The 25937-nt window shown below is 51.9% G+C and overlaps 1 protein-coding gene across 1 annotated transcript in view; it reads right to left on the bottom strand.

Moving 5' to 3' along the window:
• ADAM9 (ADAM metallopeptidase domain 9) overlaps nucleotides 1–25937 on the bottom strand; it is a 764238-nt gene that overhangs the window by 49378 nt on the left and 688923 nt on the right. The window lies entirely within an intron of this gene.

Here is a 25937-nt window from a genome sequence, read left to right on the forward strand (position 1 = left end):
CAGATTTTCTTGCACAGGAGTGAAGCAATACATAATAGCCGAAAAGCCTCTGAGGGGAGGAGGGCGGGTTGCATGTGAATCTATGAAAGACACCAATACTGGAGAACCACAGATTACAGGTAAGTAACTATTGTTCTTCTCCAGTATTTGGGGTGTCTTTCATAGATTCACATGCCTGAATCAGAGTAGATAGCAGTACGTAACATCATGCTCATAAGACGCTGTTTTTGTATCATAGACAATATACATTATATACATGTGTGCTTCAACATATGCAGAACAATTTCAAGATAGAAATAGAAAGGAAAAGCGTCTTATAGAAAAGCATAGTGGAGGAGGGAGAACAGAGGCTCACCTTATTTGAAAAGATTGCGCAGAACAGCTTGTCCCACTGATGTATCTGCATCGCTTGCAGCTTCCAAACAGTAATGTTTGGTAAAAGTGTGTCTGTTGTACCATGTCGCCGCTTTACAGATCTGAAGAGGCACACCGGCAAAAAGAGTTGTGGATGAAGAAATTGCTCTTGTAGAGTGCGCTCTTAGGGTTGCTTGCAATGGTCTTCCCGCTTGATCATGATATAAGCAAATTGCAGCAGAGATCCATCGAGCAATGGTTGGTTTTGAAACCGAATGTCCTTGGCGTGGTTTGCCATATGCCACAAAGAGTTGGTCTGATTTGCGTATTGTTGCTGTCTGTTGTAAGTAGAACTTGAGACATCTTTTGATGTCAAGGGAATACAAAGCCCTTTCTGCAGCCGTGAGCGGATTTGGGAAAAAAGATTTTAAAATGATAGGTTCATTAAGGTGGAAATCCGCCGGGACCTTTGGCATGAATTTTGGGTTAGTGCGTAGCACTACAGATTTGGATGTAAATTGTAGAAAAGGTGGATGAATAACGCTTGGAGGTCACCAACTCTTCTGGTTGATGTTAAAGCTAGTAACAAGGAAACCTTCCAAGAAAGGAACTTTAAATCCACCTTGTGAATGGGTTCGAAAGGGTGCCGCATTAGTTGTGTAAGCACTATATTAAGGTGCCAAGAAGGAGGTGGACCTCGGATAGGAGGGAACATCCGGAACAACCCCTTAAAATTGTTGAATGACTATTCGAATAAAGCCGAAACCTTGAAATCGCAGCCAAGAACACCTTCAGAGTAGAATGGGAAAGGCTGGACCTTGCCAACTGTAGAAAGAATGGCGGAATTTGTTCTGGTCTTGCCTGAATAGGGTGGAGATTGGCAGACTGACACCACATGCAAAATCTCTTCCATTTTAGTTTGTAAGTTTTAATCGTTGCAGGTGCTCGAGCATTAGCCAAAACCTCCTGACAGTCTGGATGAATATCTAGGTGAGCAAATTCAAGGTGTTGAGGAGCCATGCCGCTAATCTCAGCAATGCTGGGTCCGGATGACAAATGTGTCCGTTCTGGAGGGTCAGAAGATTCAAAATTGGCCAGAACTGGATGGGCTCGCACTCCGAGAGGAGGAGATGTTCCGTAAACCAGTACTGGCGAGGCCACCTGGGAGCAATTAATATCATGCGGCAAGGTTGTTTCTTGATCTTGCGCAGAACTCGTGGAACCAACGGAATCGGTGGAAAAGCGTAGGCATATATTTGTGACCAATTCATCAAAAATGCATTTCTGAGTGAGTCTTTGTGGGGAACCTAACTTGCAAAGAATGGGCATTTGCGGTTCTGGCTGGTTGCAAAGAGGTCTAGATCGGGATGCCCCCATTTTCAAAACACCCTGTCTAGGGATGGTTGATGCAGTTCCCATTCGTGGTTTGATGTTGTGGATCTGCTGAGGGAATCCGCCAGAACATTGGTGACTCCTGGGACATGAATGGCTTTGAGGCTGATTTTGTGACGAATCGCCCAATCCCAAATCTCTTGCGCTTGTTGAGATAACAGGGCTGACCTTGTCCCGCCTTGCTTGTTCAAGTAATGCATACTTGTTGTATTGTCCATTCGTATTAGTATGCATGCTCCTCTGATGATGGTTCGAAGGGATTTTAGAGCCAAGAATATGGCTCGCAACTCTAGAAGGTTGATATGCCACCTTTTTTGTTCCAAAGTCCACCTGCCGTTGACTGTCATCCCTTGAAGGTGTGCCCTCCATCCCTTGAGGGAAGCATCTGTGGTTATGGTAAAGTCCGGCATTTCGACTAGAAATGCACATCCTTCTTTCAAGTTCTTCATCTGGCTCCACCAATGAAAGGCTTCCTGCATCCATAGGGTGATGCGAACGATGTCCTCGAACGATCCCAAAATCTGGAGCCATTGAAGGTTGAGCTCCTCCTGTAGTGGCCTCATTCTGTAACGGCAGGGAATCAGATGAATGCAGGACGAAATCATTCCTAGGAAGGATTTGTACAAACGGACTGAAACGCACTCTTTTGACAGCAGTGAGCGCGCAAGGTTGCATATCTTGATTTGTCTTTCTTTTGAGACAAAAGCGTGGGTCAGTTTTGTGTCCAGTGTTGCTCCTAGAAAAGTCCTTCTCTGCGATGGAGTCAGATGAGACTTTTTGAAATTTATGGAAAGACCCAGAGACTGGAAAAGTAGGAGACACTTCAGAACATGTTCGGATGTTGTTTTGAAAGAATTCGCCTTGATAAGGCAGTTGTCTAAGTACAGGAAAATGTGAATGCCCTGCAGGCGAAGGTGTGCAGTGACAGGCGCTATGACCTTTGTAAATACCCGGGGTGCTGAAGGGAGTCCAAATGGAATGACTCTGAATTGAAAGTCTCTGCCAGCCACTCTGAACCGTAGAAATTTTCTGTGTCTGGGAAGGATCGGCACATGAAAATAAGCGTCCTGGAGGTCGAGGGTGGCCATGTGATCCCCCGCCGAAAGTAACTGGAGAATTTCCTGCAGTGTTAACATTCGGAAGGACAGCTTCCTTAAGAATTTGTTGAGGGCGCGAAGGTCGTGAATAGGGCGCCATTCTCCCGACTTTTTCTGGATGAGGAAAAATCTTGAATAAAAACCTGTTCCTCTTTGTAACAGAGGGACTTTTTCGATTGCCCCCTTCCGGATCATCAGATTTATTTGGGAAAAAAGCTCCTTGAGATGAGCAGGGGGTGGACCCTTGGGAGGAGAATTTGGGGGAATCTTTGTGAATTCCAGAGCATGGCCTCTGGCTATTATATCCAAAACCCACTTGTCTGTAGTGATTTTGGACCAGTTCGAATAGAAGTGGGATATTCTTCCTCCAATTTTTATCTGGGGCAACGGCAGAAATGGTGGCAGGTGGCTGACCTCATTGTTTTTTATTGGACTCTCGTCCACGAAAGGATTGCTTCTTTCTTGACTGCGAATAAGAATGACTTCGCTGTCCATAAGATTGCTGCCTGTAGTTTTGGAATCGTTGACCAGTCTGGGAGGATTGATAATAATGTTGCTGATTATAACCTCCCCTGTTGGAGAAGGATCCACGCCCTTTGTCACCACGGAAAGAAGATTTTCGGAACTGTAGGCTGCCAAGAGACCTCGCCGTCTCTGTATCTTTCTTAATAGACTGAAGGGCTTCATCAACATGCTGTCCGAACAGAGACTCTCCATCGAATGGCATATGGATGATCTTCGTTTGGACCTCTTGACGGAAAGATGTTGACTTCAGCCAACCTTGTCTCCTCAAAACTGCTGCACCCGCCAATTGCCTAAATCAAGTAGATGCCACATCGACGGCTGCATCGATGATTTCAGCCAAGGTATATTCCCCCTCTTGCAATATTTTCAAGGCCTCGGACTTTGAAGGCTCTGGCAGCATATTAATGTAGGGGGAGATGTCGGACCACATTTGACGATAGTATCTCCCTAATATGGCTAGGGAGTTTGCAGCCCGAACTGTGGTCGCCGCCATCGTGGAAACCTTTTTCCCAATTGCATCCAATCATCTGCCATCCTTGTCAGGTGGAGGTGATATAGGAGACGAGGGGTTCCTGGCCCGTCTCTGCGCCGCCTGGGCGATGACAGAGTCAGCTTTAGGCTGGCCGATGAGACATGCCGGTGAGTCGCTTGGTGCTTTATATTTTTTGTCTAACTGCTGGGAGAGAATTTGGTGTAGCCATGATCTTTAAGCCTTCTTTCCAGATAAAATCTATAATCAGAATTGTCATAATCTGTTTTCTTGGTTGGACCTGAAAATTGTAAAGGAAGCAGTCATCCTTCTTTGCTTCCATTGGGATAAGAAATCTCTTTGTTGCTCTCTCCATAAGGAGATGAAAACTTCCGATATCCACCGGAGGAGAGTCCACAGGGGCTGGAGCGGTTGGTGATGGAGTTTGGATTTGATATTCGTCCCACTCAGACAGCACTGAATGGTCATCCACCTCTTCCCTGTCCTCATCAGTAGTATTTGCGTCATGTGAATGATGAGATGGCAGTGGAGAAGGTGGTCTGGGAGATTGGAAAGAGGGTATGGGAACCCTAGGCATAGGCGTAGACGGAAGAGACTCCACGATTCCGAAGGAGGTAAGCGCGGATAATAGTCCTGTAACATATATTGTAAGTTTTTCAGCAGGTCTAAAGGCATTTGGTCGTCATCTCGGTACTTAATAAATAGTTCTGATGGACTCCTTGCAGTGCGGAAGCTGTCATCTTCTCCAGATTCGTCCTCCTCATCCTCCTCCTCAGAATCTAAGACCTGTTCCGGCAGCTTTAATGGTGATAAGGCTTCCAAAGAGGAGCCACGACGTTGAAGAAGAGAAGCCGCCGTCGACAGCTGGATAGATGAAGCAGACGCCGAAGTTGCAGTCCAAACCTGCATATCTGTGCAGGTAGATAAAAGAGGCGTCGACGAGTGTGCCGTCGACGGGACCGTCGACCATGGCGGTGGTGGCAATAATACGTGGGCTGATGCAGAAGCCGTCTTCAACGACGAGGCAATTTTCGTCGACGAGATGTTAGCCGCCGACGAGGCAATCTTCGTCGTCGAGGAGGTCGACGACGGGGCAATCTTCATCGACGAGGAAATCTTTGTCCTTGACGAGTCAGTCTTCGTCGACGGGATAGCTGTCGACGGCACGGTAGTCTTCGTCGACGAGGTGAGCGTCGACGCGGCAGTCGATGAAATCTTCTTTATCCTTACCGTCGATGGAGCGGAGACGAGAGATGACCCCTTCTTCGTCGACGAGATGGGTCTGACAGCCACTGAGACCAGCGTCGACGGAGACAAAGCCGACGTCATAATCATCTTCGGTCTTGGAGACGAGAATGTAACCGTTGACGTTGATGTAGCGTCGGATGATGATCGTTGACGAAGGAGCCGTCGACGACACCGTCGATAATGGCATTTTTACCTGAGGTATATCTTTGTCAGGAAATCTTTTAGTTGCCAGAGACTTTCCTGATTTCCTCGGGGGCGTAGCAGGCTTGGATTTTGAAGCGCACACTAAAGGAACGCCTCCAAGAAGCCGGAATCCAGGGAAAAGCCCTGGACTGGATCACTTCCTTCCTCTCCGGCAGAACACAAAGCGTACGCCTCCCCCCCTTCCGCTCCAAGGCCACAGACATCATCTGCGGCGTACCCCAGAGATCATCCCCCAGTCTGACGTTGTTCAACGACTACATGGCCCCCCCTCACACAGGTCGTCCGCCAACACCACCTCAACATCATCTCCTACGCCGATGACACCCAGCTGATCCTCTCCCTCACCAAGGACTCGACCACCGCCAAAACGAACCGCCACGAGGGATTGAAAGCCGTCGCCGAATGGATGAGGAACAGCCAACTGAAGCTGAACTCGGACAAGACGGAGGTCCTCATCCTCGGTCCCACACCCTCAGCCTGGGACAACTCCTGGCGGACGACCGCGCTAGGAACGGCACCTACCCCCACCGACCATGCTCGCAACCTGGGAATCATCCTTGACTACTTCCTCAACATGGAGAAGCAGGTGAACGCCGTCTCCTCCGCGTGCTACAACACCCTCCGAATGCTCCGAAGGATCTACAAGTGGATCCCCACTGAAACAAGAAGGACTGTGACCCTGGCCCTCGTCAGCAGCAGGCTAGACTACGGCAACGCACTCTACGCAGGCATCCCGGCCAAACACCTACGACGACTACAACGCATTCAAAACGCCTCCGTCCGACTGATCCTCAACATCCCCCGCCGCAACCACATCACCCCCCACCTGAGGGATCTTCACTGGCTCCCCATCGAAAAGAGGATCACTTTCAAGCTCCTCACCCACACACACAAAGCCCTCCACAACACCGGACCAGCCTACCTCAACGACCAACTCAGCTTCTACACCCCCACCCGCCAGCTCCGCTCCGCCAACCTCGCCCTCGACGCAGTCCCCCGCATCCACTGCACGACCTCCGGCGGCAGATCTTTCTCCTTCCTCGCCGCCAAGACTTGGAACTCCCTCCCCACACACCTACGGTGGACCCAAGACCTCCTCACCTTCAGAAGACACCTCAAGATCTGGCTCTTCGAGCAGTAGCAGCCCCCCCTCAGCGCCTTGAGACCCTCACGGGTGAGTAGCGCACTTTATAAGTGCATTGATTGAAGGTGGAGAAGCCTTCTTTGAAGAAGTAGAAGAAGACTGGCCAGAACCCTTAGCAGGCTGTATTTTCCTCAACACCTTCGCCCCAAGAGAAGATAATTCTTCTTCAGCCATCCTCTTTCTGGAGGATACAGAGGACCCAGAGGCTGCACTTTCTACCTCAGATAAAGGGTTGTCCTTGTCCTTAATCTTCTGTAGCCACAGAAGTAGGCACCCTTCTCTATCCCTGAGGGTTTTCTGAGGGAAGGTTCTGCAAATCTTACAATCCCTCACCTCATGTTCCGGATAGAGGCAGTAGATACACTTCTTGTGAGGATCTTCAGAGAAGAGCCGGAGCTTTCCGCAGGACTCACAAGGCCTAAAGAGAGACCTCTTAGAAGTTGACATCTTGAAGTAATCAAAAAACTAGCAAAAAACTGTGAAGTACTGAGCAGAGCTCAGGGAGACTCCCTTCACACGACGTGCGGTAGAAAATCTGAGAGTCCCTGAGGAGAACATTCTGGTGGGTGCTGTCGCCTGATTGGCTGCAGTTTGGACTGTACATAATGACTGTGATAGTCATAGGTGTGGAAGTTTTTTCCTTGTAGCTTAGGCTACTTTACTTCCTGGTTTCAGGTTACCAAGGTTTTTTGGTTATTATATGCATGATTATTGCTTTCTATGTACCGTGGGACTCCCACTCCGACGACGGGGAATGATTCAGGCATGTGAATCTATGAAAGACACCCCAAATACTGGAGAATAAATACTATACACTTTCAAAAAAGCATATTGAAAGCCTAACTATCTTTAGATGATATCAGCAATCCAACCACCCAGTTTCATTAAAGGGAGAGCGAGAAGGGCAACTATGGAAATGGAGGAAGGGAATGAAAGGGTCAGGCAGAGAGAACTAGAGCGATGAAGCATGCTAAAAAATAGGGTGAGAAAGAGAAGATGGGTTAGAAACAAGGGGAGAGCAAACTTGAAAGGAAGAAAGATACAGTAATATATACGACTGACTAGAAGTGTGTGTCTGCTATTATTCTCTTCCCCTTTTCCATAAACAGTAGTTTCAATTATGTCCGCCTGGCCAGAGTTGACTCCCTGCAGAAGGAGATTATGTGTCAAATCTTATATGATGCTGCTACTCGCCTTGCACTTTGGATAATGTCTGCAAAAGCCTCAACACAAGGCAGAGGGCCTAAAGTGTGAACCGGCACCTCATGCAATGAACAGCACGTGATCCTTCCTTCTAAGGTCAAATGATCAACTTGGAACAGAAGCCATAACCTAGTTGGCCGATCTTGGACCTTATTGACAATATTTTCATTTTATGTACATCTTTGTGAGACTCCTATTGCGGTTTGTAAAAATATTCAATATCTGAGTTCAAAATGTACAGATTTTTGAGTGTCTAGGTTGAAGCTAAATAATTACCGAAACATCTTACAGGAATCGTATGAATCTATTTAAATTAGTAAAGACCTTGAAGGGCTACCAATGTTTGATGGACAGAAATTGGTTTCTGTGTTGGAAAACCTTTATGTAGAGCTGCCAGGTCGTTGAAGCCTTTAAGAATGCATCGCAGAATTATTGGAAAAGGCAAAGGAAGACATCTCTGACAGTCTCAATATCTAATACAATTATGAACTTTTCCACTACAAGGTGTTTTATGTTGTATTCTACCCATAACAATACTGTTGCGAGAGGGAAATGGTATAAGAAAAGACGTGTTATGTTAATAGGGATAACTAAGGTCCGGTCGTGTCTGATCTTTTCCAAAACTTGGGGGCAGGAGAGGTAGAGGTGGGAAGTAAAACTTGCTCCTCTTGCAACAGAAAGAACAGGTGTTCCACTGAGATTTGTTCTGATGCAGGGGGAAGGGTCGACAAAGCATAAGAAAGCTTCAAAAGGACCTCCACGAGATCCTCAACAGGAGCCAAAGAGAAAATTTACCCAATCCAGGCATTGGTTACATTTGCACTCTCCTGTGAAGTGAACGCTTAAAGTGTCTGCCTTTTCATAGCACACTTTGGAAGCAACTGGACTGACAGCTACACTGCACGCCGATTGCACCATGTCAAAGCGGTTGTTCCTTCCATGGAAAAGACCATCAACCTCATAACTCATTGTTTATAACCAAAAAACATAACGATTCATGAGTATCTGGTGTGATACTGTGTCCAAATGGAACCTTTTGAACTGTTCTTTAAGTCCATCCCGCCAACATTAGAAAGAGAAGATCAAAACCAGAGAATGCTGAAGTTGAACACACATATGCAACGGTTGCATATCTAGGTAGACGCATGGGATCAGGAAGATGGAGGAAGGCATCAAACCAGGCAGAGACAAACTTGCTGAATGAAGGACTAGGATTCAATCTGATCTCCAAGTAGGGTAACAGTAGCATTAAGAGCTTACCCCTGCTTCATCCCTAGAAATTAACCAAAAAATCCAAGGCAGTTGGTTTCAGGATCAAAGGCAGTATTTTCCTTCACTTTGACAAATCACCAGTCAAGGGTAACTTCCTCAAGTTATTAAACAATTTCAAGGAATTAATACAAGTTGAGGTGATCGGCAAAGCTACGGAAGTTTGCAACTCCAAGGGAGCTTCCTGTAGCCAGTTGCCCGTATGTGAAAACATGTGCAGGATCTGACAGCATAGAGACACTGCCACCACAGCAAAGAAGTTAGCAAATACAGTCAAAGCTGATTCAAGTAGAAGGGTAGAAACTTGAACTGAAAGTGGGAATACACAACCATAACACAGAAGCAGTTGCGGTGAGCTTTTCTGCCTGCAGAGTGTAAATATTCAGATTGGTGATCTACTGACATCAATAAATCTCCTTGACTGAGAAAAAGACTACGACTTGCAATGTGACCACCTTTACCTTTTCTCTTGTTACAAATTGTTTGATTCACTTTTGTTCAGAAATGATCCCCTCCTTCACTTCTGCACCCTTTTCCCAAAAGAAAATATATGGAGGACACTTCCTTTCCCTGTTCACAATGGTGCACTTCTTAACTCCATGCTTCAATAACAGGTTTACTACCTCCCCATGAAGAAGTGTAAAATATTTCATAGAGCAAACCTGGTGAACTGTGGGGTAGGGAGCTGGAATTCATCAGTGTATAGTGTGCTCAACTCCCTTGGAGTCAGTAGCATAACAACTACTCTATTTACGTCTTCATCTGCCCCTTTGACAAAAAGAATGCTACAACTATTGTCAGCTCAAATTATGAAAATGCTGATATGGTTTCCCAGCTGGAGCGCCAGTGGACTTGCTAAAAGAGTATGTTGGACGTCTTTCTTCTAGACCCACAGAAGGAGCTGTCTCGGTTCACCTTCTCTGTATTTCTTCATTTGTATGAGGATGAAAGAAAAGAGAAACAAAACATTGGAGCTAAGCTGCTGAAACTTAAATCAGAGATGAGACAGTATGACCACACATGCCTCCAAGGACCAGTAGATGATCTACCTGTCTAGCTGATCAATCTGCAATATCTGCTGCCATTCATTGGCTTATGGTAAAACCTTACCCCTCAATAAGAAAAGCTTCCACCTCCACTCTTTTAGGTTTAAAAAGGAACTACAGAATGCTTTCCCTCCTAGCCCACTTGTTCTGGTCTAGCTGGCGAAGCTACTAAACAATCATCAGGTAGACAGCCTTTCAGGAACACCGGGTCTAAAACATGAGCAAAGTGCTTATCTTTCAAGAGAGCACAAACTGCCTTTACGTAGATGGGGTCTAAAAGACAAAGCTATCTCAGTTTAAGAACTGTTGTTCCATGGACAGCATGAACAAACTACAAAGATGCTAACAGAGTCTTCATAGTTTCAATAAAAGCCTGGACTGAACTGCTGTACCAGAATGTAGAACGCTCTTGCAGTTCCATTCATCATGCCTGTTAATGATAATAGCTCATATGGAGGGAAGTCCATTATGGGAAAAGGAAAGGTCCTGAGGCACCCATTCAAATTCTAGTCAATCACCTACATCCTCAGTATTGCGGGTTGGAGGTGCTTCCTCGTATACATTATTATTACTACCCAGGACATCCTTATAGAGATAGCGAAGTTCCGGCATTTTTGTAGCCTCCACATACTGTTTTCAGGAGGAATCTAGCTGCACAATTGTCCTGTGCTGAAATGGTTTCTCTGTGTCTCTTAATGCCAACATATCACCAACCCTAAGGAACTCAGAGAGGTGTTGCGCAGTGACCAGGGTGCCTGACTACGGGGCTCAGGGTTCGATCCCCAGCACCAGGTTAGCCCAGCACCATATGATTCTGGGCAATAGCTTGCCAAATCTTCCCGACGGCCGCCAGCACTGGACACCTCTCCGGAGGTAGCTGTGCGCTTTACAAATTCTGGTATTTCATTATTTCATTTCACAACATGAACCTCAGTGGTATAAATGTCCAGTGAACAGAAGAGTGAAAGACGGGGCTGGTCAAAAGCACAACAGGCACCTTGCCGAGAGGTGAGAAGCAAGGCACAGGAAGTTCTTTTCCTGGCTCATTTTAGGAAAATAATCTATCCTAGCTATTTTACCATCCTTAGATTGAACTGAAAGCGTAGAGGCCTTGGAGAACTGCACTGAGAAAAACTTCAGGTCCCAGCGTTTCATTTTCAAAAAGTGCTTGCAAGTCGAACTATCATGGTCAGAATGCATACAGCACAGGCATCTTGAGTGACCATCTTCACCAAATAATTTTGTAGTCTGATTGGGTGAAATATTTACATCAGCTCATTTTACAACCGGAGAGACAAAAAGAAAATACTCTTACCCTAGAAAAATGAAGGAATCACTAAAAGCAGTTGGCAAATGGCTCTTTGTAGACTAAATGGGGCCATCTTTGTCACAAAACAAAATTGGGTAAAGCACTAGGGGCCCGATTTAGAGTTTGCCAAACGAGTCCCTCTGTCACAAATAACCTGTCCATCATTACTAGCACTTGTTACAAGGCAGAAGTGATACCTGTCACATTTTTGATGAAGAAACCTACCGGCCAAACTCTGAATTGGGCCCTTAATTGCTAAGTCTGGCTCTATAGAGTTTGAAAACAAAACCTGGGTAAAACGGATATCATGGGTAAAACGGATATCATAGGCTGCCTCCTTGGCTTAAACAAAGTTTCTTTCAGCATAGAAAAAAGCTTCAAAGACAGTCAACCATTGTGGGTACTACTATTTATAATGTGAGAAGAATAAAGTGTTTATTTTGGAAACACAACGGGAGGGCGGTCCAACTAAATCTAGGAACATAAATATCTGTAAATCTTTTTTTTTTTTTTTTTTAACGTTTGTTACTGATGAATATGTCACCTTCAAAGTTTAACAGTCATATTTAGTTACAGTTTGACTACTAGAGTATAGTCCCAAAGCTCAAACAAATGAATCATAAATTCCACATTTGCTGAACTTTTCCCTTTCACTGCTGATGCACCCTGTTTCTTATATAAGGGGGTATTGTGATGACATATCACTATGATGTGTGGCAGCAAACATACATATTTTGCAGGTTTCTCTGGACAGTCAGAAACCTCACGCCTCCATGAACATAATAAATGGACGTCTTATTGTATGTCATATTCAGCAGTATTCTTCGAGTCACTCTAGGCCACTGGTTCTTAACCTGTGGTCTGGGGACTCCTGGGTGTCCACAAAGCCTACTCGGGGTCTGCGACTGCTCAAAAAATGAAATAAAATGAATAGGCTAGTAAAGTCAATAGAAATGAAGTAACATTTAACATTTTAAAACGTTCTGTAAATGTGAAGGAATTTGAAATTTGTGGTATCTAGTATTCAGTGCCATGCATCTTTCCTACTTTTCTGCCTTGCTGCTCAGCCAGAGTGGATGTGTTGTGGAATGCTGGTGCATGTGAGGTAATGGAATGTTGGGGATGCCTGGTGGATGAGTGTCAGTTGGGAGTATGGACTGAGCAGCAAGGGAGCTGCTCCTGGTGGGGCTTGCACTATAATCTACAGAGTTACCTTATGATCTACAATAAACCTTCTTCATTGATCTACACCTCGGCTACATGGACTTACTTACCATTACCACATTTGGCGACGATCTGGATTAATCTACAAGTGCACCTGATGAACTTCTGAAACTTGAAATCTGAAGTAATCTCAAGGTAATAATCTGCTTAATTTACATCTACGGACTCAAAAGCATACTGGCACCTCTGAGCCCCACCAGTGACCTCTCCATCGGTCGCCCTCTTCCCAAACGTGCCAGTTACTGCTCTTTTAAGTCTGCTGTGTGTTTTCAGGTGTGTGCTACTTTCTGCACTTCTACTCTTCCTGCTACCGTGATGACAGCTGTGTACCTGTTCCTGCTCACTTATCTCAGCTTTGTGCCTGCCTGCCTACATTCAACTTTTCGTGGCAGTCCCTTGATCACTGATTTTATTCTTACTGCTGCCTTGGAAGTGTTTTTTTTCTTCAGCTTCAACTCTACTGTGCCGTTTCCTACTTCAACTGTTCAGAAGCTGCATTATATATACAGCCTGGGTCTTAGTGGTGTCAAACGTCTCATCGTAAGCCCTGCAAGTTTATATACATTTCCTTGAAAGAACTCTCCGGTTTCACCTTCTGTTTCCTGCTCCATCCACAGGCATTTCAGAGTTTTCATGCTCCGTGTTCATGTACAATTATTTAATATGGTGTTCACTCATGCTGATGTTTTGTACCTTTGCCGTGAGTACTGTTTATTTCAACTTCTGCGCTTTGGCTCTCCAAGTTGTTCTATTTTTAAATGCGCCACTGCCTCCCTGCTGGGCTTTATGGCAGTTAAACTTCTCCCTGTTATATTTCAAATTTAGCTCGAGCTAACTCGTAGCGCGTGCAGCCATACCTGCTTATGTCGCTTATTCACCGTCTCCATGGTTCCTGCACGTTCCTCCTATACTCCTTACAACAAGCAGTGTCTGTATGCTAAGATGTGCCGTGAGCCATCCGGCTCAGCGTCACCGTGCGTGCCGCCATTTTTGGTGTGTCCTTTTCTTTATTATGTGGATTACTGAAGATTCATTTTGCCAACCACGTTTCTGTTCATTACGAACGTCTGCAAGAACTTTCACACAAACTTTTATGTTTAAAACGTTTTTATTGAAACAAAACAAACCATGGGGGAGGGGGATAGGAGGTTAGAGTACATATAATACAATCAAAGAAAAAAGGTGCAACTCAAGAGGGTTGGCGATGGATAGCTCGATGGGCCAGGGGAAACGCACAGTAAATGAAAGGCTAGAAATGCTATCTGTGGAATCCCTGCGTGCATATCCAACACCCCAAATCTGAGCAATGAAAGCCAGCAGCAACTCAACGAAGCCCAATCCATCCCCCCCCATCCCCCCAGTTAAGAAAGGAAGGAAAAAACAATACCCCAACCCCCCCGTCCTATGGCCCCGCGCCAGAGTTATCCTCACCAAAAAGCCCCGCACCCCCCCCCCCCGAGGGCCCCGTCTCACATGTGATCTAGTCCGCCGGGATCACCGGCGGCGTCAACCTGAGAAGCCTAAGATACCTCGGACAGGTGAGCTCCCGGAATTCGGTGGACAGCAGCGCTAGAAAGGGTTGCCACAGCTCTTCAAATTGGTCTATCTCCCCCGCCACCGTAAGCGACAGCTTCTCCATTCCCAGCACATGCCAAAGTCTATGCAACCAACCCGTGATGGAGGGGACAGTGGCGGTGCGCCAGTGGATAAGGATGTTCTGGACCGCAGACCCCAGCGCAATCGCGATCTGCCTACCCCTGCGGGACTTCAGTGGGTACATTAGGTCATTGGGGAGGCCCAGCAGGACATACGCCGGGAAGCGCGGCAGCTCAATCCCAAAGTGCTTATCCACCTCGTCTAAAACTTCCTTCCAGTAAGCGGTCAGCACGGGGCAATCCCAAAGAATGTGTGAGAGGGTACCCTCCTGCCCGCAGCCCCGCCAGCACCCCTTGTCAGTGTGTTTATGCATTTCATACAGTCTCTCCGGGGTGTAGTACCAATAAGTGGACACCTTAGTAAAGGTCTCCGTAAGGCCCGTGTGATATGCAGAGTGCCGCGCCCGATACGCAATTTTGTCCCATTCCTTGTGGCTGAGTGTCCTACCCAATTCCCTGTGCCAGCGCTCCCTCCCCGGGTTGTAATAGTGAAACGGCGGGGGTTGTAGGTACTTGTACAGATCGGTAATTAGCTTAGCGTCGGAGGTCCGGGTAGCCAGCCACCTCTCATACGGTGTAATGTGACGGGCAGCGGTGTCACGCACCTGGGGCTGGAGTGCCCAATGCCGAACCTGCATGTAGCGCAATCTGTCCAGCTCCGTCAGGCCGAACTCCTGGCGGAGTTGCTGAAAAGGAATCACTCCCTCCGGTCCATAGATCTGGAAGAGCGCCCTGCAGCCCGCCTGCACCCAATGGGAGAAAACTCCCGGCTCCATCCCTGGGGAGAAGTCCGGGTTGCCCACTATGGGTGTGAACGGCGAAGGGAAGGTGGTGAGGCCCCGAGCCTCACAGACTGCATCCCACACCCGCAGGGGGACCCGCGTAACAAAAGAAGCGTAAAGGTTAGGGGGGCGATGCGCGCGGCGCAAGAATGGAACCTCTTGTAAGGTGCGGCCCGCCACTGCCTGGTCTTGAAAGAGCCAGTGTTTGTCGGACTCTCACCTGCTCCACTCCACCAGATATCGCAGCTGTGCCGCCTGAAAGTACTTACGGAGGTCCGGAATACCGAGACCCCCCGCCTCCGGAGCAAGCGTGGAGAGGACCCTCTTCATTCGTGGCTTGCGGCCCTGCCAGACAAAGCGGGAGATGTCAGCCTGCATTCGTCGTATCCAGCCCACCGGGGGCTGGAGAGGGAGGGCCCGGAAAAGATACAGTATCTGGGGCAACACCGTCATCTTAACCGCCGCGATTCGCCCCAGCCAGGACAGTAGGCCCTTGCTCCAGCGACCAAGCTCCTCCTTGATCTTCCTGCTGAGGGAGGCATAATTGGCCGTAACCATCTCCGGTAATGTGGGCGCCAGCAGAATCCCCAGGTATGGCACCGTGGACGAGGACCACTGCATGGGGAAGAGTCGCTGAACGTCCCTCCTGGTGTCCGCAGCCAGGGACACGTCTAACGCCACCGACTTGCTCATATTCATTTTAAAGCCGGCCACACATGCAAAGGCGTCCAGTTCCTGGAGGCAAGCAGGCAGCGACCTCCTAGGGTCGTCCAAGGTCAACAGGACATCGTCCGCGTAGAGACTGACAGTGTGGACATACTGGCCCATCCGGACCCCAATAGCATCCGGGTTATCGCGAATCCTCTGAGCAAACGGCTCCATGTAGAGGGCAAACAAGAGCGGCGAGAGGGGGCAGCCCTGCCTCGTGCCGCGTTCGATGGCAAATCCACCGGAGCTACACCCGTTGACCCGCACCGACGCTGAAGGATGCTTATAACAGTTGAATACCATGGTGCGGAACTTATCACCGATTCCCAATTTCTTGAGAACCAGCTCGAGATACGGCCAGTGAACTCTGTCGAAGGCCTTCTCCGCATCAACGGACAGCAACATCCGCTCCCCCGGGACCCGCGAGGCCTTCTCCAGAACATGCGTCACCCGCTTGGTATTGTCAACCGTCTGTCTGCCGGGTACAAAGCCAGCCTGGTCCGCCTCCACCAGTCCGGGGAGGTGTGGACCCAGCCTGGACGCTAGAATCCCTGTATACAACTTGAGGTCGACATTTAAAAGCGAGATGGGTCGATACGAACCGCAGAGGGCCCGGTCCTTCCCAGGTTTCGGGATTACCGCGACCGTCGCCCTCAGGAGATCCGGTGGGATGGCTCCCGGTTCGGAAAAGGAATTAAATAGCCGAGTAAGGACAGGGGCCACAGCCGTGCAAAAAGTCCTGTAAAACAAAGACGTGTACCCGTCCGGGCCCGGGGCCTTACCATGCTTCAGCTCCGCGATAGCGGAAATCACTTCCTCAACATGGATATCCCGCTCCAGGTGGTCCGCCTGAACCGGATCCAGCACCGGAAGGGTCACCGACTCCAAATAGCCTTCGGCATCCCGTGGCGAGGAGGGCTCCTCAGCATACAGCGCCTCGTAGAAGCCGCGGAAAGATTCCGCTACCTCTGCGTCCCCGGAGACGACCACCCCGTCCGTGCCCACCAGTTCCCTCACGACGCTACGCTGCTGCGTGACCCGGAGCCGGTGTGCTAGGAGCTTGCCACATTTGTCCCCCCCAGCGTAGAAGGCATGTTTCATGCGCAAGGCAGCATACTCCGCCCTATCAAGATCCAGTGCCGACAGGAGCTTCCTCGCAGCCTTCAACTGCCTCCACACCCTTGGCGCCCCCGTGCGGCGGCGGACCTGCTCAAGCTCCCGGACCTGAACGGTCAGCTCGTCCCTCTTCCGTTGCCGCTCCCTATTTTCGGCTGCGGAGATAGAGATAAATTCCCCCCGGAGGACTGCCTTCAATGCCGCCCACTGTGTCGCCTGCGAAGTGTCGGTGTTGCTATTGTGAGTTAGGTAGTCCTGTATGACCTCCCCAATGCGCTGCACTACAGACTTTTTGTGTAAAAGGGTATCCCGGAGGCGCCACACCCCCCGAGAGGGGGAGGCCACCGGCCACTGGAAAACGCCGGTGACTGGTGAGTGGTCAGACAGGGTCAGGACCCCGATGTCCGCCGCCGTGGCAGCGGCACGCATCGGTCCACTCACCAGAAGGTAGTCCAGCCGTGAGTAGGTTTGATGTGCGTGTGAAAAGTAAGAGTAGTCCCTATCCGTGGGGTGCATGGAGCGCCAAAGGTCGTGTAAGTCCATTTCCGCAATCCGGGCCTTCACAGCCTGGGACAGTTCCCCCGTCTGCGGGAAGCGCTGCGCCGATCTGTCCATCACAGAATCGAAGACAATATTAAGGTCTCCCCCCAAAATGACGTGGCGGTCGGGGGAAGCAGTGACGTCCACCAACACGGAGTCTAGGAAACGCTCTTGGTGGTCGTTTGGGCTATAAACGGAGCCGACCGTAAACGCTATGCCTCCTAAGCGCATGCGATACGCAAGAAGCCTCCCCTTCTGTTCAGCACACTTATGCAAAACCTCCCCCCTAAAGGAGCTCGCTAGAAGAATGGCTACCCCCGCCGTCTTGTTCGCTGCCGAGGAGAAAAACTGGGTAGGGAACTTAGCAGAGCGCAGCCTATGGCAATCCCGGGACAATAAGTGGGTCTCCTGCAAAAGGCAAATGTCCGCCTGCGTCCCCTCCAGCAAAGATAAGATCGCTCTGCGCTTCACGGGGTTATTCAGACCCTGAACATTAAGGGTCACCACCTTTAGGGCCGACATTCCTCTCGGGGATCGGGAACGCCGTGCAATGGGCAGGGGATCAGCGGGTGGGGCGCGCGGGGCAGCCGCGCAGGACAAGCCAAAACAGACCAAGCGTGGGCATGGACAACATCGGACGGGACCTCCCCAACCCCAGAACAACCCCTACACCCACCCAAAACACAACCCTGGCAACTAGCCAAACGCAAACTCAAACACCCCATTGTCCCAGTCAAGCCCCAAAACGGGCAAGTCCGTAGAAAAGAACGAAGTGGACGTCCAGCCACTCACCTCCATCCGCTCCCCCCCGACCCCCCCGCCCCGTACCCAGCATTTAAAGAAGCTAAAGGCATCTCCCCCCGGAGTGAGTGTTAGGCCGTCAAGGCCACGCCGGTGGAGCCGGCCGAGTCCCTGGCCGCCGCCCTCAAAGCGTCGGCCATGTCCGCCCTGATGGTAGGGGAATCAGAACGCCCTGCGCTGGCCGCTGATCGTCGCCTCGTCGACCTCCGCCGGCTCCGTCTCTCCGAGGGCCTCCACGACGGTGTAGCTCCTTCCTCCTCCGCCGCCGTAAGCCCCAGGACTCCACAAATGTCCTGCAAGGAGCGTAGCTGATGTAGCACCCCATTCCACCGGAAAATCAGGCGGAAGGGATGTCCCCAGGAGTACGGCGTCTCGTGTTCGCGCAAAAAGTCAGTGGCAATCCTGAAGGACCTGCGTTTCTGCAGCGTGATGGCGGAGAGGTCCTGGTAAAGCGCCACCGGCCGCTCCCGGAAAGTCAGGGCCTGTTTCCTGCGGGCCTCAGTCATGATGCGTTCCTTCAGCGGGAAGTCGGGCAGGAAGGCCAAAATGTCCGGTGGAGGTGCCGATGACTGGCGCTGCCGGCCAACCCTATGTGCCCTATCTATGCTAATGGAGAAGTCCGCAGCTTCCCCCAGGATCTCTCGGAACAGGTCCCGCAGGTAGCCCCCCAGATCGGACCCCTCGTCTGCAGTCGGCACACCACGCACTCGAATGTTGTTCCTCCGTGATCTGTTCTCAAGGTCCTCAGAGTGGGCCTGGAGCTCAACACACTGCTCCCGGAGGCGGAGAACGTCCTGCTGAAGATGGACTATCTCCTCCTCCCGGCGTTGGGCCCCCGTCTCCACCGTTTCAACGCGCTCGCCAAGGCCCTCCACTTCCCTGCGCACTTCCCGGACCTCGCTGGCCACTTCCCGCTTCAGTGTCTGGAAGTCCTCCCTGAGGGAGCTAAACAGTTCCTCCATAAAGGTCCTCGTGACGGGTGGCTCCCCCCCAGTCACATCCGCCGAGGCCCGGGAGGACCCCGGCGAAGGCTGTGTTCTGTCCCGCAGTTGCTGGGCCCTGCCAAGCATGTCCGGCAGGGTGCGGTCCCCCTTCTTCGGGCCGCCTCTTCCAGTCATCGCAAGCACTGCGGTCGGGCACAGGTCCAGCCGCCCCAGGGATGCCCAGCTGCTAGCAAGCGCTCGACGTGGGTGTCCCCCCACAAGCTGAGTCGCTGCGTCACAGGCGACAAAATGGCGGTCCAGTCCGGTCACCGCCAGCCGCGGGTGCCCATCCGAGACAGCGATGGAAGCTACAGTGGGGGGCTCCTCATCAGCACATCCCCCAGAAAGTCAGCCCGGCAGCAGCGGCGGTCACATACATCCACCAGCAAGGGCTGCGGTGAAGGCCAACACCACTGATCCCTCGGGGACAAAATGGCGGCAGGGCGGGGCAGGGCAGAACGACCAGGCCCGGCGACACCACCGGGGCCCCCGAAACGCACAGCAATCAAATAGGTTCCACCGCCGGTGTCAGTCTGTCACACGCAAGGGCCCAGATGGTCCGACCCCAACAGAGGGTCCGCCGTACTTCGGCCAAGGGACAGGGGCCCCACAGTGCGAAGTGTCGCCGACACAAGTCTGAGTGCTAAAGCACCCGTCCCAAGTCTTCCGCACCGTCGGTTCCTCGCCCACAGGGCTCCTTCACTCTCCGTCGAGCGACGGGCCAGATTCCCTCCAGATCGCAACTTTCAGCACCAGGCCCAGCCGAGGCGCCCGGACAGCACTCCGATGCGCTCCGCCTCCCAGGCCCTCCGTCGCTCCTCGAACTCGATCGGACTTTTTTGGGGACTTCCCCCGAGGCGATCCGAACCAAAGCGGCAACAACGTGCGCACCAGGTGCTCCGCCACACTCCTCTCACACGCTGAGCCTCAGCGGGGGGAGAAAAGCATAAGAAAAGGGCTCAAGCTTGGCCGGGCCGGAGGAGCTACGGGAGGAAGCGTCCGCTCACCCCGCCATCTTGGCCACGCCCCCCTCACACAAACTTTTTATGCACTTTGGACAAAACTGAGATCTTCGATTTTCATTGGAGTATTGAGGTACTGTTTCAAGCTTTTTTCAACTGCGAAACAAGTTGTTATTCTTCAGCGACGATGTCCTGTTTTCATGCGCAGTTTCCCTGCGTACTTCCAGTGTGAAGTTCTCTATCCTTATTCAGAACTTTATAGAGCTGAGAACGTGGATACCGTTTCTCTGCCTGAACGTTTTGCTGTTTTTCTGGATCTGACTCTGCCTAACATCCTAAGGTATATGGGACTTCATTGCGATTTTGGATAGTTCCTGGAGTTGAGACGGACTTCGGGTGAGGAGTCACTCACCGGAGAGAAGTATCTTCTCTTTAAAACTGTTTATTGCTGAGCAAGCCAGCATGGCGGACGTCTTCTAAGTAGGCTCCGTCCAGGCCTTCATTAATCCTCCACTGATCCTGTTCCTCTGGCCACAATACCCCACGCCTGCTGTGTCCGGAGGTGGGGAGACGCAGCGACGCTTGTTGGCGGTGTTTGGGGGCCGGTGCTGCATCCTGCAGCGGCAGTGTGACAGAGACCGCGGCCTCGAGTGTGGCCCAGCTGGTAGATCCTGCAGCGGCGGAGCGGTTGCGGATGGTGCGGCCCCCCGCTGGTGCCACGGAGTGAGTCAACCTGCTCCACCCTGATTGCTGGCGGGGTTTCCTGTGTGGCGGAGCGCCACCCCCTCCATTGCTCGGCGGTCATTTGGACCGGGGGGGAGGGTGTAGGGGACCAGGGAGGCATTTTCTGCTGTTACCGCCATTTTGGGCCGCCCGGCTGTGGAGCTCCCGGTACCTGTGCCTAGCCTGGTGGTGTTGGCGGTCGGCAGAGGCCTGCCCTGCCAGGGGCTTTGGTTGTATTGACATCTGGGAGCCGGGGCCTGGTGCGTGGCCCCCGGGCTGCGGAGGATGGCCCGTCCTTCGTGGTTCGCGGGTGGGCTCCTGCCCATCCGTTCTGTGCCTCCAGCGATTCCCGGCTTTCACGGAAGTTCGCTCCTATCTGTTCGGCAGCCAGATCGGGCTGCGGGGAGGACCCGGGCGTCATGGGGTGAGTGGTCGTATCCCCCGCTGGGCCCAGGGGTGTGCTGCGGTGGACCGGTGGTAGTGGCCTGCTTTCTACGGGTGGGTCTAGGTCCCTGTCCCCCCTCCCCGGTCTTCTCCAGGTCTGTGTGGGGGCTCGGCGGTGCTGTCGGACCGCGTGGGGGTGCAGGTTGGCGACCGCGGCCTGCAGAATCTACTGGGTCCCTTAGGTGGCCCTGGGGCGCATCCTGTTCGTTCCCGGGGGCCGCTCTGTGGGGCTACCATTGAGGGCCCAGGTTCTGGGGCATACTGTGAAACTGGGGCCGGGGCTGTGATTTCTAGGATGCCCTGGCAGAACCTCCATCGCCCGCAGGGTCACTGTTGGACACTGATATTCACCCACCTGGGGAGCATTGCCGGGCGGAGTGGAGCGGTGCCGCTTGGCGCACGGGGATGAGGGACAATCGGTGAGGGCACCCTGATGGCCGCATCGGCAGTTGGATCGAGCTGCGCGGACCGCTGCCGGACAGTAGTGTTGCCCCTGTGCTACCTACGCTACCCTACCGGGGTGAACGGTGATAGCGCCTGCCTATTGGGAAGGTGGGTCATGAAGGTATACCCAGCCCACCATGACGAGAGACAAAACCGGTGGAGGGTCCTCCAAGCAAAGTACGCTGGACAAATTTGCTGGCCCTGGGGGCTCCGCGGTGGCGGCGGGTGGGGCCCAGGGTAATGTTCCAGACAATGCCGCCCTCCTGGTGGCAATTACCCAATCCAGGGATGCCCTGGATGTCAAAATAGGGGCGGTGGGTTCAGACGTTATGTTGCTGCGCCAGGACCTACGAAACGCGGTGGCACGCATCACTGAGACTGAGACGCGGATCTCTGGAGTGGAGGATGTGGTGACGACCCTGCAACAACGAGTTGCATCTCTGGAGACTGCTCAGCGGGGTTTGGCGTCCAGGGTGGAGGATGCGGAGGGCAGGGCGCGACGCAACAACCTCCGCTTTGTTGGTTTTCCGGAGGGGTGTGAGTCTGGAAACATGGAGAGGTTTATCAGCCAGTGGCTGGAGAGCTGGCTACCCCCCGACTCCTTGTCTAAATGCTTTGTGGTGGAGCATGCACACAGGGCCCTGATGCAGAAGCCTCCCCCGGGGGCTCGGCCGAGGCCAGTGATTGCGAAATGACTTAATTATCATGATCGGGATGTGATCCTGAAGCAAGCCAGGGCCCAAGAACCTTTGCAGTATAATAATGCCTGTATCCTGATATTACCGGACTATACTAAACAGACCCAACAACAGCGGCAATCATTCCTCGCAGCTAAGGCCCGCCTGCGAGAACTTAAACTTCCGTATGCATTGCTCTACCCGGCCACGGGTTGTCTATCGTTCCCGCACGTATTTTTTTGACTCCCCGGAGGAGGTCTTCCGTTGGACGGCCGAGACGGTGCGGCTGCGCCCCCACTCTCCGCCCGGGAGAGAATCTGACTCATCCTCGAGCGGAGCGGTCCGCAATGTGCGTGGTGGCCGGGTGAGGGGGTCTCGCCGCTCCAGGTCCAGGAGGCGGTCCAAATCCGGCGATGTTCCGTCACGTGTGGGATCTGCTTTGGATCAAGCGGCACCAGCTGACTGATTAATTTCTGTGCATGTGCATCTACGATTCTTAGAGATGTTAGTAGTGGCCAGAGGAGCCCGATGAGGGACAGTATCTCTGTTGGTTATTCCAGACGGGGATTTGGGCTAGGGGACGATGGGCTGTAGTTTGGGGATCCATTGGCGGGTGAGGGGTGGTACCTTCTAGTTGGGGTCTGCCTGCTCTGCCTGCCGCGACAGGTACTTCACTGTTTTCGAGGTATAGGGTGGGGGTAGGGGGTTGGTTGGGTTGTTCAGGGGAACTGTTGTTGTTCTTTCATCGCACTGTCCAATTGCAGGTCGGGCCGCGCTGGGGGTAGGGGGTTGGTTGGGTTGTTCAGGGTAACTGTTGTTGTTCTTTCATCGCACTGTCCAATTGCAGGTCGGGCCGCGCTATGTTGCATGTCTTGGGCCACCAGGGCTCTTCATGTTTCTGATGTTTTGGCATGGCCGCAATTGCGGGTAGATCGTTAGACTCCTCGGGGTCCCTGCGCATTTTGAGCTGGAATGTCAGAGGGGCGCTAGATAAGATTAAGCGTGGAGCTATCCTTAAGTAGGCTAAGCGCGCCAGCGCTGATATCTTGATGCTACAAGAGACACACCTTATGGGGACTAAAGCACTCTGTTGTCAGCGCTTCGGATATAGCCAAGTGTTTCATGCGGGCTTTGTGCGGGGTTCAAGGGGAGTGGCAGTCTTGATCCACAGACAAGTCCCCTATATTCACATTAGAACGTGGAGTGATGCGCAGGGCAGATATCTTTTCCTATAGAGTATGTTGAGGGGTGAGTCCATGATATTGGGTAGCGTCTATGCCCCACCGCCGCTGTCCTGGGGTTTTGTAGAGAAACTTGTGACTGTGTGGACAGATATCCCAGAGGGACTGGCAGTGGTTGGTGGGGACTGGAACGATGTGTTAGATATTGCTCTTGACAGGTGGAGGCCCGACGGGGCTCCGATAGTTTGCAATCCCACCAAGCTTCATTCCCTCGTAGTGGGCCAGGATTGAGATGACCCATGGCGTCGGTTGCATGGCGGTACTGGACTCCGGGGTTCACCTATCTCTCGGCGGTCCACGACTCCTTTTCTCGTATTGATTACATCTTTGTGTCTCGGGGGGATGCTTGCAGGGTGGTGGAGGCCGACATTCTCCCTCGAGGGCTTTCTGATCCCTCGCCTGTGGCCATTACACTGCGTGCTGGCCTTGCGCGCGGACCTTTCCGGTGGCGCCTTTCCACATGTATTCTCCAAAAGGCAGAGGATAGGGAACACATGGGGGACGCCATAGACCATTATTTGTCGCACAATTTGGGAATGGTGTCGGCGGCGGCGCCTCTGTGGGAGGCTATGAAGCCCACACTTCGTGGGGTGGACATCTCCTTCTGCGCGGCAGCACGCAGGGTCCGCAGGGAATCTCTTATTTGGGCAGAGGCGAAGATATTGGACCTAGAAGCGCGCAGTAGAGACGAAGGGGGGCGGCTGGGCCGCCGCCAGTTGTCGCTGGCGCAACAGGATTACTCGTCCCTCTTGCTAGATGAAGCCCGCGAGGCATGGCTGGCAACCCGCAGCAGGATATATCAGTGGGGGGACAAGTCGAGCAAACTCTTACATAGATTGTGCCAAGGGGCGACGGGCTCCCTGGTCCTCCCAGGTATAGTCGGTTCCGATGGCATACCACTCTCGGATCCGTCGGCCATCGCAGAAAGTTTCGCGGTCTACTATGCGGACCTCTATGCTCTCTGAGAATGTCTGTCGGCAGAGGTTATTGGACGATTTTTGGATGATCTCCCTTCCAGAACTCTGACCGACGAGGTAGGCGCGAACCTTGACTGCCTATTCTCGGCAGATGAACTGAAATCTGCTCTCCAGGAGCTGTGGCCTGGTAAGGCGCCGGGTCCCAATAGTTTCCCGAATGAATTCTTTAAACGGTACTTCCAGCAGCTTGGTCCCCATTATTGTAAGGTCGTGGAAGAGGCGAGGGAGTGTGGTCATTTGCCCAGAGACTGGCGGCATGCTGAGGTGGTGGTTTTCCACAAACCCGGCAGGCCTCCCGAACACCATGCATCTTACCGTCCCATCTCTCTTCTCAACGTCGAGGCCAAGGTTCTGGCCAAGGCGCTGGCTAATCGCCTCCGTCCCCATGTCTCGTCTATTGTTCATCCGGACCAGGCCGGGTTTACGCCCCAGCGGGCGACCCGCCATAATATTCGTAGAGCTCATACAGCAATCGCGGCAGCCGGGAGTTTGGGGGTACGCGCGGCCTTATTGCTTGCGGATATGGATCGAGCTTTTGATTCACTGAGCTGGGAGTATTTATTCGCCCTCCTACGCAGATTGAATCTAGGACCTCGCTTTCTCTCCTATCTGACTTTACTTTACACGGACATAACAGCGTCTGTGCGCGTGGCGGGTTCTGTCCCGTCGGTCTTTCCCATCGATCGAGGCACCAGGTAGGGGTGCCCCCTGTCACCATATTTGTTCGCCCTGGCAATGGAGCCTCTGGCTGCATGGGTGCGTATTGATGCGCAGGTGGCTGGGCTTGAATGGGCCATAGGACTGTCGGATCGTATAGCCTTATATGCGGACGATGTGCTGTTCATTCTTACTCAGCTGGATAGGACTGGCACGTGGTTGCTGTGCATCATGCAGGTGTTTGGGGAGACTACTGGCCTTTATATGAATGAGCGCAAGTCTACCCTGTGGGTCTTAAGTGGAGCGGCGGACTCTGGTGCCTGGGCCTCCGCGGTGCAGGTGGTGCGTGGGGGGCTGAAATATTTGGGTGTGTTCCTCTCAGACGCACGGTCGATTGCCTGGGAAACGAACTTGGTGCCAGTGTGGAACAGGGTGCGTAAAGATCTTAGAGTCTGGTCCCACATGCCCCTATCTATATATGGTCGCTCGGCCATCTTCAAAATGGTCTCTCTTCCTTGCGTGCTGAACCAGTTGCAAAACCATCCATATCCTATTTCCTCAGGTTGGTTTCGCCAGGTTAATGCGGCCTTGGGCCAGTTTCTCTGGGGCGGGGGGGTTGTTAGGGTGGCTCTCCGTATATGCTTTAAATCCACATACTGTGGGGGACTCGCTACTTCTGACATTCTTTCATTCTATATGGCCTCACACCTGTTGATTCTCAA

This window comes from Triturus cristatus, chromosome 11 (genome assembly GCF_964204655.1).
Source record: "Triturus cristatus chromosome 11, aTriCri1.1, whole genome shotgun sequence".
Classification (NCBI taxonomy): Eukaryota; Metazoa; Chordata; class Amphibia; order Caudata; family Salamandridae; genus Triturus; species Triturus cristatus.